The sequence below is a fragment of the Delphinapterus leucas genome, chromosome 1 (assembly GCF_059928025.1).
Source record: "Delphinapterus leucas isolate spDelLeu-1000000601 "Yukka" chromosome 1, BTC_Dleu_Yukka2, whole genome shotgun sequence".
Lineage (NCBI taxonomy): Eukaryota > Metazoa > Chordata > Mammalia > Artiodactyla > Monodontidae > Delphinapterus > Delphinapterus leucas.
The window spans coordinates 45,928,464-45,942,035 of record NC_143129.1 but is presented as its reverse complement, the minus strand read 5'-3'; the positions used below and the strand labels follow the sequence as shown (position 1 = coordinate 45,942,035).

The window sequence follows — 13,572 nt, the reverse complement described above, 5'->3', positions numbered from 1 at the left end:
TTTGTGAAAAATCTAGACACAGAAAACTATATATGATATAATACTATTTTTATAAAGCTCAAAACTAGGCAAACTAAACATAATAATGTTTATAGATACATACATTTGTAATAAAAATACTATCAAGGGACTTTCCTGGTGGCGCAGTTGTTGGGACTCCACACTCCCAATGCAGGGGGCCCGGGTTAGATCCCTGGGCAGGGAACTAGATCCCACATGCATGCTGCGGCTAGGGGCTCACATGCCACAACTAAGGAGCCTGCCTGCTACAACTAAGACCTGGTGCAACCAAGTAAACAAATACATAAATATTTTTTTTAAAAAGCTACTATCAAAATGTACGGGAAGAGGTGACAAAGTTTAGGGAAGCCCTATACATATTCTTTTGTATGCATGTTTTTATATTAAATACATTAAATTTAGAGAAGCAAGTTGGTGATCTATTTCTGTAACATAAGACTGTAGTCTCGGGCTTCCCTGGTGGCGCAGTGGTTGAGAGTCCGCCTGCCGATGCAGGGGACAAGGGTTCGTGCACCGGTCCGGGAAGATCCCACATGCCGCGGAGCGGCTGGGCCCGTGAGCCATGGCCGCTGAGCCTGCGCGTCCGGAGCCTGTGCTCCGCAACGGGAGGGCCACAACAGTGAGAGGCCCGTGTACCGCAAAAAAAAAGAGGTGAGGACAGTTTAAGAAACCTCTGGGACAACATCAAGAGTACTAACATTTGCATTATAAGCATCCCAGAAGATGAGAGAAAGGGGCAGAGAACATATTTGAAGACATAATAGCTGAAAACTCCCCTAATCTGAGAAAAGAAACAGACATCCAGGTCCAGGAAGCACAGAGAGTCTCAAAGAGGATCAACCCAAACAGGACCACACTAAGACACACTGTAATTAAAATGGCAAAAACTAAATACAGAGAGAATAAAAGCAGCATGGGAAAGGTAACAAGTTATACACAAGGAAATTCCCATAAGGATACCAGTTGACTTTTCAGCAGAAACTCTGCAGGCCAGAAGGGAGTGGCACAATACATTTAAACTGATGGAAAGGAAAAGCCTACAACCAAGAATACTCTGACCAGTAGGCTTTCATTCACATTTGATGGAGAGATCAAAAGCTTTACACACATGCAAAAACTAAAAGAGTTCAGCACCACCAAACCAGGTTTACAAGAAATGTTAAAGGGACTTCTCTTAAGTGAAAAAGAAAAGGCCTAGAAACATGACAATTACAAAAGGAAAGATCTCATTAGTAAAGGTAGTAAAGCAGCCATGTATAAAACTCATAGGAAGGTTAAAAGACAAAGTAGTAAAATCATTTGCAGTAAGTAGTTAAGGGATACACAAAACAAAAAGATGTAAAATACGATGTCAAAAACAGTACACATGGGTGGGGGGAGTAAAATTGTAGGGTTGTTAAAATTCATTTGAACTTAGGAGGTCAGCCATCTAAAACAATCATAGATGATAGACAGATAGATGACAGATAGATAGGTAGGTAGATAGGGTAGACAGAGATCGATTGCTATGTAAATTGTGGGGAATATAGTCAATAACTATGTAATATTTCTGTATGGTGACATATTATAACTAGACTTATTGTGGTGATCATTTTAAAATGTACAGAAATACCAAATCACTATGTTGTGTAACAGGAACTAATGTAGTGTTTATAGGTCAATTATTCTTCAAAACCAAATAAACTCTTAGAAAAAGAGATCTGATTTCTGGTTACTGGAGGTGGGAGTGGGGGGAGGGGGAATTTGATAAAGGTGGTCAGAAGGTACAAACTTCCAATTATAAGATAAATAAGTACTAGGGTATAATATACAACATGATAAATATAATTAACACCACTGTATGTTATACATGAAAGTTGTTACCAAAGTAAATCCTAAACTCTCATCACAGAAAAACTTTTTCCTATATTTTAAAATTTTGTGTCTATGTGAAATGATGGATGTTCACTAAACTTACTGTGATAATCATTTCATGATGTATGTAAGCCAAATCATTATGCTGTATACCTTAAATTTACACAGTGCTGTATATCAATTATATCTCGGTACAACTGGAAGAAAAAAAGAGAGAGACCCCATAGATCTCCCTAGCCCCTTCCACCAGTAAGGAACACAGTGAGAAGTGAGTTGTCAGTCATGTGCAACCAGGAAGAGGGTCTTACCATAATCCATCCATGATGGCACCCTGCTCTCAGACTTCTAGCCCCTAGACTGTCAGAAATAAATGTTTATTATTTAAGAAAAATATCAATTGGTCATATTTGTGTGGGTCTATTTCTGGATTCTATTCTGTTCCATTGGTCTATGTGTCTATGCTTTCACCAATACCCCACTGTCTTCATTACTGTAGCTTTATAGTAGTCTTAAAATCAGATTGTTTGAATTCTTCAACTTTGCTATTCATTTGCAAGATGTTTTTGCTATTCTGGTTCTTTTACCTTTCCTTATAACTTCATTATTTTTTTTAATTTTTTAAAAATTTTATTTATTTTTTGGTTGTGTTGGGTCTTCGTTGCTGTGTGTGGCTTTCTCTAGTTGCAGAGAGTGGGGTCTATTCTGCGTTGCGGTGTACAGGCTTCTCATTGCAGTGGCTTCTCTTGTGGAGCACGGGCTTCAGGTGCTCGGGCTTCAGTAGTTGTGGCACATGGCTCAGTAGTTGTGACACACAGGCTTAGCTGCTCTGCAGCATGTGGGATTTTCCCAGACCAGGGATCGAGCCGGTGCTCCCTGCATTGGCAGGCAGATTCTTAACCACTGCACCACGAGGGAAGTCCCCTCCTTATATCTTTAGAATCAACTATATCTACAAAAATTCTGCTGGGTTTTATTATTGCAATTGCATTAAATGCATATATCAATTTAAGGAGAATTGACATCTTAATTATACTGATTCTTTTAATCCATGAACACAGTATGAATGTTCTTTGATTTCTTTCAACAGTGTTTTATAGTTTTCAGCATATAGATCCTGCACATGTTTTGTTAGGTTTAGACAGTACCTAAGTATTACACTTGTGGGGGAGGGGAGCAGGTCAGTTTCCAGCTGTTCGTTGCTAGTGTAGAAATATGATTTATTTTTGTATGTTAACCTTTTATCCTGCAACCTCCTAAATTCACTTATTAGCACTAAGAGTTTTACTAGACAATTATGTCACCTGAAAATAGGGATAATTTTATTCCTTCCTTTCCAATCAAAATGCCTTTTATTTCTTTTTCTTCCTTACTGCAATTGCTAGAACTTCTAGTGAAATATGAAATAGGAGTAGTGAAAACATAATCTTTGTGTGGTTCCTAATCTTGGGGGTTGGAGACATTCAGTCTTTTACCATTTAGTATGATGTTAGCTCTAGGTCTTGTAGATGCCTTTTATCAGATTCCCTGTTACTCCTAGTTCACTGAGTTGTTTTGTTTTGTATTAAACATTGATATGAAGACAGTTACATCCTTTCTGAAACTTAATGTACACATTCCATTTGTTCGCTGTCTGTAAAAGTGCAAAATTTTTTAAGATGCAAAAGCATAGATAAATAGTGCCATCTCTTGGAGAGACTACCAAGACCACATCAAATGGTACTGTCCATTCTCACTCTTCACCATCTCTCTGCCATTTCAGCAATGTAGTTTCTTTGATGGGGAGCAAGCAAGACTGCTTGCTCACGAAGTCCAAATCAGGCCAGGCAAAGCTCAACTAGTCAGAGGCTCCAGTCACTGAGTCCTCTTATGAAGCAAGTCACACCAGCTGGTCCTCTGGGTCACAGATGGAGGACGTTTCTACAGCTATTAAAGAACCAATGACCTCTATCTGGATAAGACTCTGGGGCTCAAAGTATGATTTTTCTCATCTTGGTTGAACTGAAAAAAATGTGTTTTTTTTTTTCTTAAGGAATACAGGTGAACCTGTCAGGTTCATGGTGCTGAATTTTGTCAGTTGGTTTCTTGTTTTGTTTTGTCTTGCATCTATTAATAGGATCAAGTAGTTTTTCTTGTTTAGTCTATTAATATGGTGGATTACACTAATTGATTTCAAATGTTGAGCAAGCCTTGAACTCCTGGGATAAATGACACTCAGTCAAAAGTATTTTTCTTTTTACATGTAGCTGAATTCAATTTGCTAATTTTTTTTTTTTTGAGGATTTTTGCATCTTTGCTCATGAGGGATATTGATTTGGTTTTCTTTTTGTGCTGTTTTTATCTGGTTTTGGTATCAGGTAATGCTGGCTTCATAAAATGAGTGGGGAAGTTTTCCTTCCTCTTCTATCTTCTGGAAATGCTTGTGTAAAATGGCTATTATTTTGTTTTAAATGTTTGGTAAAACTTGCCAGTGAAACTATATGGATCTGGAGCTTCTTTTTTTTCTTTTTAAAAGGTTTTTAAATACCAATTCAGTTTCTTTAATAGTTATAAAGCTATTCAGCCTGTCTATTTCTTCTTGAGTTTTGGTAGTTTTGATAGTGGTCCATTTCATCTGAGTTGTTGAATTTATGAGTATAGTGTTGTGTGTAGAATTCCCTTATTATGCTTTTTGGTGTCCATCATCAGTAGTGATATCTCCTCTTAGAGCACGTATGTTATAGGAATGACCTAATATAATAAAAAACTGAAGACAAAGTAGAGAAAGGATGTATCTGCAGCTGTACAGACCTCAAACCTTGTTATCATTGACTCTTTCCTGTCTTTACCCAATTCCATATCCAGTCAGATACCAACTCCTCTTGATTTGTCTTTGCCAATATTCCTTGCAATTTCCCCCATTCCCTTACTGCTTGGCACTGTCCTTAAATACCTCTGAATTACCTACATTATTCTACCTGCCACCTAACTAGTCTTGCTGCCTTTCTCCACTTTAATTCACCCTTCATACTGCTGCCAGACTTATCTTCTTAAACCTCCAATGGTTCCACACTGCCTATAAGATAAACGCCCTCCACAGCTGGCTTAGCCTTGCCTTTTGAACTGCAGTTCATCTTATCTCCCTAAATCAGGGTTTTTTAACCCATAGGCTTTGGAGGGAAGAGGTGGGTCATGAATCTCCTAAAAATTGAGTATAAAACGATGTATAAATGTGCAATTTATTTCCAGAGCAAGGTCTACAGCCCTTATCAGATGTTCAGAGTGCTAAGAGAAATCTTCAAACTAATCCCCATCTCTACTATAATGTATCAAGAACACACTATATAGCCTCTCCAACAGTTCCCACTTCAGTACAAAGTGAACAATCATTTCTGAATTTAGATTCACACACTTTTAATAATCTCCCCTAACCATAACATTTTACAGATAAGGAAACAAGTCTAGCACTTAAACTCTTTTGTCCAAAGTTACTTCTGTAGAATTTGCTTTCTGTGCAAATGATTTAGTGTTTACCTGCTATTTTCTTGGACTTTTTATGAATAAATGTCATATGTCTCCTTGAGGTCAGGAACTAAACCTCAGAGTTCTTTGAAACTGCAATTATCTTTATTATCTTACAAAAACTAGCTGCTCAAATGTTTGCTGAGAACAGTGGTCATGACAATGACAGTCATACTGAGGCAGGGGAGAAAGGCTGATTAATGAGTACATACTGGGTTAAGAGTACATTTCTAAGTAAGGAGGCATAAGCACACACTGGGGATGCAAAATATTACTAAACTCAGAGCTTACATGCCTGATAAAATGGAACACTCAAGGGTCTGAGTGAGAAGAAGCTCTGAAAAAGTTCTTAGAGGTCAAATTTCCATAAATTGGGATCTTCTAGACCAGGGGTCCCCAAACCAGTACTGGTCCGTGGCCTGTTAGGAACCAGGCCGCACGGCAGGAAGTGAGCAGCAGAGGGCAAAGAAGCTTAATCTATATTTACAGCCGCTCCCTATCGCTCGCATTACCACCTGAGCTCCGCCTCCTGTCAGATCAGCAGGGCATTAGATTCTCATAGGAGCGCGAACCCTACTGTGAACTGCGCACGCAAGGAATCTAGGTTGCACGCTCTTTATGAGAATCTAATGCCTGAAGAGCTGAGGTGGAGCTGAGGCCGTCCCATCACCCCCAGATGGGACCTCTAGTTGCAGGAAAACAAGCTCAGGGCTCCCACTGATTCTGCATTATGGTGAGTTGTACAATTATTTCATTATATATTACAATATAATAATAATAAAAATAAAGTGCACAGTAAATGTAATGCGCTTGAATCATCCCGAAACCATCCCCCACCCCATCCCCGGTCCTTGGAAAAACTGACTTCCACAAAACCGGTCCCTGGTGCCAAAAAGGTTGGGGTCCACTGTTCTAGACAGCATTCAGAAAAAAAATTCCTCAGGAGAAGAAACGAAAAGGGGGATGCAAAGGATTGGGGAAAGATGAAGGGGTGACTGCACCAGCTTTGGAGCGAGCTACAAAATGGATTCAACTTTCAACTCCATCCCACGCAAACTACGTCACCTCCAGCAAATTAACTTTTCTGTGCCTCAGTTTCCTCATTTGTATCTACTTAAGGATTGTTGCGATGATTAAATAAAAGAATGCGTGTCATTTACGTCAGGGTCCTACTCTTAGCGCATTCTTTCCTTAACTGCTGCAATTATTTAATGAGAAAAGGGTTTTTAGAGGGGAAGAGGGGCGCCGCGCTGAGAGGGCTGGTCCTTGGTAACAGATTTTCGTTAGAAGATGAAATATTTTGAAGCAGAAAGTAAGTGTATATCCCCGAGGCAGGTGGGGAAGAAGTGATGGTGGGAGCATTACCATGGTGTGTAACTGCGGGGCCGTCACTATGGCAGGACGAGAAAGGGCTGAGACGAATGTCAGACCAAGAACACACCCCCCAGTGTACAGGTGAGAGGTCAGCGCCCGTTTAAGATCAACGAAGCGTTCATGAGAAAGGACACATCTTCTGGGGAAACCTCGAGCGCTGGGAGTGGTAGCGGACAGAACTGGAGTCACCCGGACGCCAGGGAGGGACTTCATAGGGGGGTTAGGGGAGGAGGGGAAGAAAATGCCGGCGCGGCCTCTTTCTAGCCGCAGCTCCGACTGGGACCGTCACTTACTGGAAACTGCGAGGGAAACGACCTTTCTGGGCGGGCTCAGCAGCCCCGGCCCGCAGGTGCTGAGGAACCAGGTCGGCCAGCGCCGCGCAGCCAGACGCCCGTCCCCGCCCTGATTCTCCAAGTGCGACCTGCGGCGCCTCGGGGCGCGGACGCGTCAGCCGACCGGAAACGCCCGGGCCGCGACACGAGGTGGGCGGAGCCGACGTGGTTCTTCCGGCCGCGCGGTTTTCTGAGGGGAATGCGGGTAGCCGGGTGGCCTCCAGTCACGGTTTGACTCTTCGCTGAGCGCTTCCACACACGTCACGAACCTCAAACCAGGGCCAGATTCTGTAACAGATTGTCACCAAATGGCAGCGTTTTCCCGCAACTTGTTTGAGATTCCATTTCAAATTCGGTAATAGATGTCGCCAAATGGCAAAGTTTTCGGTAGACTAATTTGCCCAGATTTGATACTTGTGCAATATGGAGACTTACCATTGAGCAAGGTGGTTATTTCTCCGTCGATTCAAGTGTTCCTTTGTTATTCAGGCGAAGGCTTGCAGTTTTCTTGGTGTTTTGCAACATTTCCTTTTAGGTTTTTCCCTAGCGGTTTGGCTGCTGTTCTAGTTTGTTTGCTCTTCCTAGTGGACTATTATTACACCCCAGGATAATTTGTTTTTTTGGTATATTGATCTATGTGTTCACCTCGCTGAACCTTTGTATTTTTAAGAATTCTCTTGGATTTTGTAGGTGAGCATTTATGTGTAAATAACAATTTGGGCTTTTTCCTGGAATCCAGTACAGCGCTGTATAGTAGCCTCAAGTGTACTTTATTGTTTCCAGAAATTATTTGGATTGCATCCTACGTTTTGTTCATAATGTTTTCTAAAGGTTTGTGGTAGATACCTCTTTAAAAAATTAAGGCATTTGGTTCTTTTCCTAGATTGTCAAGTTGTTTGTTTCTTAAAATCAGAAATGGGTATTGAGAATTACCAAATACTTTCAGTATTAGTTTTAGAGATGATCATACAGCTTTTCTCCATTACTCTACAACAATAGAACTACAGTAATAGATTTTCTAATGTTGAGAGCCATCCTTACAATCCTAGTATGTGTTCTTCCATTACATTGCTGGATGCAATTTGCTGTGTATTTAATTTAGGATTTTTGTTTCTATATTCATAAGTGAGATTGGCCTATGGTTTTCTTTAGTTGTCTAGTTTTGATATCAGTTTCTGCTAGGTCTCAAAATGAATCAGTCAGGTTAAGTTTTTATATGACCTGGAATAGACATAGCATGTGAATGATTTGTTACTTACATTTTGAAGAACTCATCTTTAAAGCCATCTGGAAATGGTGCCTTTTAAGGGATAAATTTTTCTTTTCCTGGAAAAGTATCCGTTACATCTACATTTTCAAATTTAGTATAAAATTGTCCGTGGTATTATTAACATTTTTTTGATCTCATATTGTTCTTAATTCATTCCTACATATTTTATTGGAGTCTTTTTTTTCTTCATCAGATTTATTGAACCAATTTTTGATTTTATTAATAACTTCTGTCTTAGAAGTTTTTTCTCTTTCATTAATGTATGCCTTCATTAAGTTCTTCCTTCTTATTTCTCTGGTTTATTCTGTTCTTTCTGTAGAATCTTGAGTTGAAAGCTTATTTTCTTTAAAATGTTTAATATGAAATATTACAAACATGTATAAAGTTACAGGGAATAATATAATGAACACTTATATACCAGCCACCTAACTACTGCGTTTTAGCATTTTTCCCATATTTGCTTCAGATTTTAGTATTACCTATTCAGTTAGAGCCCCCTGTGAACCCTTCTGCAATCTCATTCTCCCTTTCTTCTTCCCCAAAGGTAACTCCTTCCCTGGATGTGGTATCTGTCATTCTCATGAAAGCTTTTATACATGCTATATATAGCTATGTAAGTAACATATAGTATTGTCTCATGTGCTTTTTAAACCTAACATAAATGATAGCATTGTGTAACTTTGTTTTGTCACCAAAATTATACTTGTGAAAGTTATCCATGTTGATTCATGTAGTTCTAGTTTTTTCATCTTAAGTGCTGAATAGTATTCCATTGTATGACTATAAAGCAATTTATCCATTCTCCTTTTGCTAGTAATTTAATGATTACTGATTTTTGCCATTATGGTACGAGTTAATTCTTATACACATCTTATTGGGCACATGGCAAGAATTTTCGGTTATATGTCTGGAAATGGAGTTGCAAGGTGGAAGGGTTTGCACAATTCAGCTTTATTTGATATTGTCAAATTGTTCTCCGGAGCCGGTACCAATTTACCCTTCCACCAGCAATGTGGGAGAGTTTCCGTTGCTCCACATCCATGCTGTGCCTTGTTTGTTTGGGGTTCCTCCCGCCAAGTTTTTCGCTATTATAGACAGTGCTGGCGGTAAACTCTCTTGTATGTGTTTTCTGGTACGCTTGTGCAAGAGTGTCTCTGAATATATACCTAGTAAAGGAGTTGTTTGCTTTGTTTTAGATTAATATGTAAAAGCATATACATGTGTCCCCCATATTTGAGGTATTTCCTCTTTTAATAGTAAAATTTCAGTCATTCTTATTTATGTTTAATAAATTTGGGTTTGGGTTTAATTCTAACTTGTTTTTTCTATGTATCATGCTTCCTGTTGTTGTCTTCTCTTTTCTGTCTTTGGTTTGATAAAGTTTCTTTTTCCAGTTTTTTTTCTCTAGTGGTTTGGAAGTTATACATTCGGTCTTTATTCCAGTGGTTACTCTTATTATATAGTAACTCAGTTAAATTATATTTTTATAGAAGCATGTAGAGTTAATCAGTACCCATATGAGGCAGTCTTGCATAGTAAGAGTGGAGCCTCTGAAGCCAGCCTGCCTGGATTCAGATCCTGGCTTTACCACTTATTAGCTGCATAACCTAGAGCTTATTACATAATCTCTGTGTGTCCACTGCCTCTCTGTAAACATGGATAAAACAGCATATACCCCATAAGATTGCTGCAAGGATTCGCATGTTTGTTTGTTTGTTTTTAAATTAATTTTTATTTTTGGCTGCATTGGGTCTTCGTTGCTGCATGTGGGCTTTCTCTAGTTGCGGTGAGCAGGGGATACTCTTCATTGCAGTGCCTGGTCTTCTCATTGTGGTGGCTTCTCTTGTTGCGGAGCACAGGCTCTAGGTGTGCAGGCTTCAGTAGTTGTGGCACGTGGGCTCAGTAGTTGTGGTACGCGGGCTTAATTGCTCTGCGGAATGTGGGATCTTCCTGGACCAGGGCTCGAACCCATATCCCCTGCATTGGCAGGCGGATTCTTAACCACTGCGCCACCAGGGAAGCCCTCACGTGTTAATATACATTGGGTGTGTAGAATTCTTAGGACAGTGCCTAGCACATAATACATAGCTCTCTCCAATCACCAGTTTTTTTTCCATCTGTGAAATGGGCATCACACCTGCCTAGCAGATTTGTTACAAAGATTCAGTGCATTAGTGTTCATATACAATTCAGTTTAATACACTGAGCATCTTTTGAATTAGACATGCTTTTTGGCTTCGAGGAGTTTGTGATCTAGTAAGGACACAGACCTGTGAACAACTGCAGGATGGTGTAAACTTAATACTCTCCCCATGTCCTCTCTTGTCCCCTTCTTATCTATGCGCTACATAGAGCAGTTTTTTAGAACACGTCAGTCAGGTCATGCAATCCCCTGCCCACGTCAGGTCAACTTTCATTGCACTTCACATAAATCACAAACTCCTCAGCATGACTTCAGCACTAGATTCTGGGCCCTGCCTCCTCTTCTAACCTTATCTAGTGCCACTGTCCCCTCTTCTAATGGACTCCCACCACACTGGCCTATCTTCAGTTCCTTAAACCAATTCTTTTATTCCTCAGTGCACTCTGCCCCAAATTCTCATCCCACCTGCTCCTCCCACGGCTCACTTGTCTTTCAGGTCTCAGCTTGATTTAGTCAGGCTTAGTTACAAACAACACAGTGCACTCTAGCTGCTACAGGGGCTTTATTAATATAATGTTGCCCACAGAAGCTCCAGGAAGACCAGAGGCCAGATGCAGGTACAGCAAAGCCAGGTATGATACCCAAACACACTAGAGGCACTAGTGAAAATCCACCGCTGCGGCCACTTGACACCAAACCCGCAGCTTCTATAAACACAACCTACAGAAATAAGGATTGGGTTCCAGGAGCTCTGCCTGTGGTCTACTCACCACTGGGAAGTCAGAGTCTGGCACATTTCTTTCTTCATCTTGCAAATCTTCTTCCAACAAAAAGTTGAATCTTTCCAACTTCATCTTTCAAGTTGAAGTTTTGCATGACTGGGCCTGATTGGTGGGGCCTGGGCCACATCCCTGTGCCGCAAAGGAGGGCAAGGAGGCAAGTTTACTCACAGGAAATGGCTCAGATTTTATAAGGGTGTTCAAAAGCGCCAAGCATCCAGGAAGCATGTCACATGAGCACCGAATATCATGTGACCTCAGCATAAAGACTTCCCCAACAACCCAAAGTATGTACATGTTCTCCCCACCTGGCACCATTACTCTTTCACTGTAGTCTGTCATTTTCTTCAAGGCATTGATCACAACTTATATTGTTATATACTTATTTGTAATCCTGGAGCCAGAGTCTAATGTCCACGTGGAGTTGTATTCTAGCAAGTGTAACTCAAACAGCCAAAAATAATATAAACATGTATTTTAGTCTTTAACGTGGGTCTCTTGGAAGAATAAAAGCATCAAACAGGCTCCAGGTCACAATTGCCAACAGTTCCCATAGGAACTGTTCTTTTCTCTCTTCTTTGATTCTCCCCAATCCTTATGTGGATTGGTTTAGCTTGTCTTCATAAATTTTGCCCCTAGGGCTCTCCCTTCAAATGTTTTTTGCCTATTCTTCTACTTTGCATCACAGACATTCAGAATGGTCTGAGACATACATGTTTCTCAGGAGAAAGAAGTTAGGAGGCAAAGTCTATCAGAGGCAGCTGGGAACATGCGCACAGTGAGCATTTTGGTTCACCGCTGCAGTGCCCGCCAGATTATGTTTTATGAGGTCAAGGACAGTATCTGTTCTATTTGTACCTAACGTAAAATCTGATAAAAATATAGTCAATTAACATTTGTTTTCTGGAAAAAAGAACAGTGCAGGAACTGAGTTACAGACAAGCAAGTATACAGCCCCGAGCAGGGGCTCTTGGCCTAGTGGAGGGTAGGGGTTGAGTGCAGGGGCTAGTTTGAGAAGGCATCCTGGAGGAGGTGAGGCCAAAGCAGAATCTTAACGGGCAAGAATTCACCAGGCAAAGGAGGTGAGGGTAGAGAAGAGTATTCTAGGTAAAAATGTACCACAAGCACTAATGTCAGAACGGTTTAGAATGCTACTGCTAAAAGCCAAGTAGGATTGTCAGGAGGTGAGGCTGGAGAGGCAGAAGCAGGCATGCAGGGCCTTGCCCACCACACCAAGGAGGCTGGGCTTTGTCCTGTGGGTGATGGAGCCACAGTGGGTGGGGTGAGGTGGAGAGTCACCCTCAGATTTTCTTTGTAGACATTACTGGGTGTCAGTGTGAGGTTGGATCTGAAAGAGGCAAAAGAAGAAAACAGGGAGAATAGTTGTGAAGCAAAACCTGTAGGCCAGCAAATAGGGCAGTAGTAGGCAGTAGGGATAAGAGGAGTAGGAATAGTTTTAAGAAATTATTTGGAGGTCCCGTTGGCATACTGGGTGGGTGACTGGATGGGGAAAGTGAGGGGGGATTCATAGTGTCCGGACTCTGGCTTGGATGCTGACGTCACTAACTGGGGTGGTATAAACGGGAGGAGTCACAGGCTGAGAGTGGTGGGGAGACTGGGAAGATCTCCAGTTCAGTTCTGGTGAAGTGTACTTGAAAGTGCCTGTGGGACTTCCATGCTTAGATGTTCAGCAGGTACTTGGATACAGGAGTCTGCAGCTTAAGGCAAAGGCCAGGGTCAAAGATACAGACAGAGGAGGGAGCAGCCTGGGGGAGATAATGAGTTCAAGAGTGCTGGGGGTGGTGCCCTGGGAGCGACTGCTATTCTCAGGGTGGCATTTGGCCCTGCTGACATTCAGTTCCCTTCCCACCTCCCTTGGTACTTCTCTAACCTCTGATCTCTTCTCCAAATGCTTTGCAGATTCCTATTCCTCCTCCCTAAAGTGTGGTGTTCCCAGGGGATTTCACCACCAGGTCCACTATTGTGCATCCATCAAAGCTTTATCTCCAGCCCAGAATTCTTATGTAAGATTAAGACCGATGTCTGCAACCACTTTCAAGAGAAAAGAGGTAGTTGCAGTGTGGACCGATTGTCCAAGGGCCATCACAAAGGGTTCGTGGCTCTGTGTCCCATTTCTGTGCACTCAAGACTGGCACTTGGAATTGACCCTGTGACTATTTCTTGTTTCTCTGAAATCATCACATCTGGAGACCAGAGGTTAGAATTCAGATCTGTTAAGGTGCATTAGTATGTACCCCACCTCCCCACCCTATTTGAATCCTGCACATACCTTTCTCAAGG

General features: G+C 41.3%; 1 long non-coding RNA gene across 1 annotated transcript in view; it reads right to left on the bottom strand.

The window, feature by feature from the left end:
• Positions 1 to 8,080, bottom strand: part of LOC111184705 (uncharacterized) — a 34,206-nt gene extending 26,126 nt beyond the window's left edge. Inside the window, exon 1 of the long non-coding RNA XR_002647354.2 lies at positions 7,041 to 8,080. This is a non-coding gene — a long non-coding RNA (uncharacterized LOC111184705). The remainder of the gene's footprint in view (positions 1 to 7,040) is intronic.
• Between the last annotated feature and the right edge of the window lie 5,492 nt (positions 8,081 to 13,572).